The sequence below is a fragment of the Peromyscus eremicus genome, chromosome 4 (assembly GCF_949786415.1).
Source record: "Peromyscus eremicus chromosome 4, PerEre_H2_v1, whole genome shotgun sequence".
In the NCBI taxonomy this organism is placed as follows: domain Eukaryota; kingdom Metazoa; phylum Chordata; class Mammalia; order Rodentia; family Cricetidae; genus Peromyscus; species Peromyscus eremicus.
The window spans coordinates 97373465-97376484 of NC_081419.1; positions in this window are offsets into that span (position 1 = coordinate 97373465).

Sequence of the window (3020 nt, forward strand, 5' to 3'; positions counted from 1 at the left end):
TTGGGGGCACATCAAGTGTAAAATAAGAAGTACATCAAACTATGAAGTTTGGATTCAAATGTTTCAACCTGGCGGAAGAAATAGGTTTTCTAACCTCTTCTCTTATTCAATTATTTATTTTTAGGTTTTAGCTCAAGGACAATTTTATTATCTTTTTTTTTTTTTTTGGTTTTTCGAGACAGGGTTTCTCTGTGTAGCTTTGCGCCTTTCCTGGGACTCACTTGGTAGCCCAGGCTGGCCTCGAACTCACAGAGATCCGCCTGGCTCTGCCTCCCAAGTGCTGGGATTAAAGGCGTGCGCCACCACCGCCCAGCTAATTTTATTATCTTTTAAAAGAAAAACAACCCAGGATAGGCAAGCTGTAAATCTCAGCAGTAGCCCAGAAGTGGAAGAGTGGAGAGAAGGAAAAACCGCCATTTTTCTTGAGGTATGCAGACATGGAGGTCAGACCTGAGGTGGTAGCAGGTGACATGGCTGGGGGAAAGGCTTCCTGGAGAGTGAAGCACAGTTTTAGGGAAAACACATTAGGAACAGAGAAAATAAAAGGGAAGAAATACTTTTCTGAGCAATTCAGAAAAAAACGGCAGACTTAAGAAGCAACATGGCTATGCTCTATAAGAAACTGCATTAGGGGGCAGGAATTCTGGGGAGGAAAAGTACATTATCACACTGAAGGAGTAATTATTCCACCTATCTCTTCAGCATGGCTCAAGGTGAGCTGGTCTTCCTAGGGGTATGCCTTTCTTCCTGAGTGATGGTCTGTTGGTTAGGTCATGGATCTGCTTAACTGGATCTAGACTAAGTTTTTAATAATTATTCTCAAGAATAATATATTATTTCATTTTATGGTTACAGGTGTTTTGCCAGCATGTATGCCTGTGTAGCGTATACGTGCCTGGTACCCACAGAGGCCAGAAAGGAACAGCTGTTCTTCCTGGAACCAGAGTAGTAGATGCTTGTAAACAGCCATGTGGTTCTGGAAATTAAACCCAGGACAGTTGCTTTTAACTGCTGATCCAACTCCCCAGACCCTATATTAACTTTTAATGAACAATGGTATGTTCACACCTAGAGGTAGATCCCAATATGTACTATAATATTCCCCTTCTGAATAGGAGATGGGCTGCTATTGGGAATAGATACAAACCATTTTCAGAATGACAATATATAGTCCCAGTTCCAAAGCTGTTGTCCAGAAAGAATGAAAGTCTGCACTGGAGTTCTTGTTCCCACCTTTATGTGTAGCCTTAGGTAAGGGTAGAATTTATTCTTTTATATGAAAAATAAACAACTCAAGAATCTGTTGTCGAATATATGTCCAATGGATGGAAATGAAGACTAAGGAAACAGTTGAACCTTTTATGAAGAAGCCATTAATGTCAAAATTTAAACTTTCCAAGAAATCCTCAAACTTTATTCTCAACTTAGAAACAATTGTCAAATTATTCTTGGGTATTCAGATCAGACTGTGCTAGTTGTTGAGTATATCTAGGTCATTGACATTATGCAAACTGTCTTTAGTAGTACGATCAGTGTAAGCGAAGTGTTTTTTTTTTTTAAGTTTGTTGTATCAAGGTGTCAAGTCTTCCCTCTCTGAGAACAAAGGAAGCTGGCAGAGAAGCACTGAAGGATTATAGAGACTACACAGCATAATGAAAATATGGACTCTCCTTAGCTGTGATTTTACTATCCTCAATACACTGGCTGTTTCTGGAAATGTGATTAATACCAAAATTCCTTCATATATGTATGTACTTAAATTTCAATTACTTCAAATTTAATTTTGTAGTTGCAGGGGGCTCATTTCAAGTGACTGACAGCCACATATGTCTAGGGACATTGCATTGGATAGGATGGACATGACCCCTTCCTATTACCCCAGAGTTCTTTAGCTCTCTTCTCTTGCAGGACAATAAGTCAAGGAATATTATTGATCATCACCTCGTTTCTTTTCAATGAATGATGTCAATTCAATGAATACAGATAGCCTTTTTGTATATGCCCTCTTTTGTTGGGGGTGGGAGGGATTGTTGCTGTTGTTGTTTTACACATAGCTAATGATCTTATGCCACATTCTACTGTCTATATTGCACCTCAGAAGATAACCATTCCTCCAACATGAATAAAAATCACTCTTCTGCATTCCCATGTGTTTGATGGAAATTCAGTGAAGTTCTTTTTGACATTATTCTGCCTACTTGCCCTTCATATATATTGAAATCTGACACTCCAAATATTAGTAATTCTGTTTAATTACAGGGGATCTCTGTCCTTGCTTACACAGACACAGACACAGGGAGCAAACACCATCCATACTCTGCTCATACTACACTCAATGGGTCGAAGCTCTGTGTTCTTGTACATTTGTGAGATCATTGTCGTCTAACAGTACCATCTTAAAAAAAAAACATTTTACCAATAAAAAAGAAGTTTTCTTCTGGGCATACTATTTGTCTTTGATGTTGACTTTACAATCTTTTCAATAGTAGCATTTGTTTTTACTACTTGTTTAATTTTGAATAGTATTTCTTTAATTTGTTCTCTGGTCTTTCTTTAGTGACTTAAAAGAACAACTTATTGTGGTGGTTTGAATGAAAATGATCCCTCAAGGCTCATAACTGTTTGAGAGGAATGAAGAGTTGTGTCCTTGTTGGAAGAGGTGTGTCATGGGGGTTGACTGTGAAGTTCCAAAAGCCCATGCCAATTCCCTGTTGACTCTCTCTCTCTCCCTCCCTCCCTCTCTGTCTCTGTCTGTCTGTCTGTCTCTCTCCCCCTTTCCTCTCTCCCTCCTACTTGCAGATCAGAATGTAAGTTCCCAGCTACTTCTCCAGCACCACATCTGCCTGCTTATGCCATGCTCCCTGCCATCCTAGTCATGGACTCTAATCCTTGGAAACCATTAGCCCCCAAATCAAATGCTTCCTTTTATAAGTCACCTTCATCATGGTGCTTTGTCAAGGCAATGGAAAAGTAACTAAGACATTTATCAAGTATATACACTTCTAAAAAGATTTTTAGAA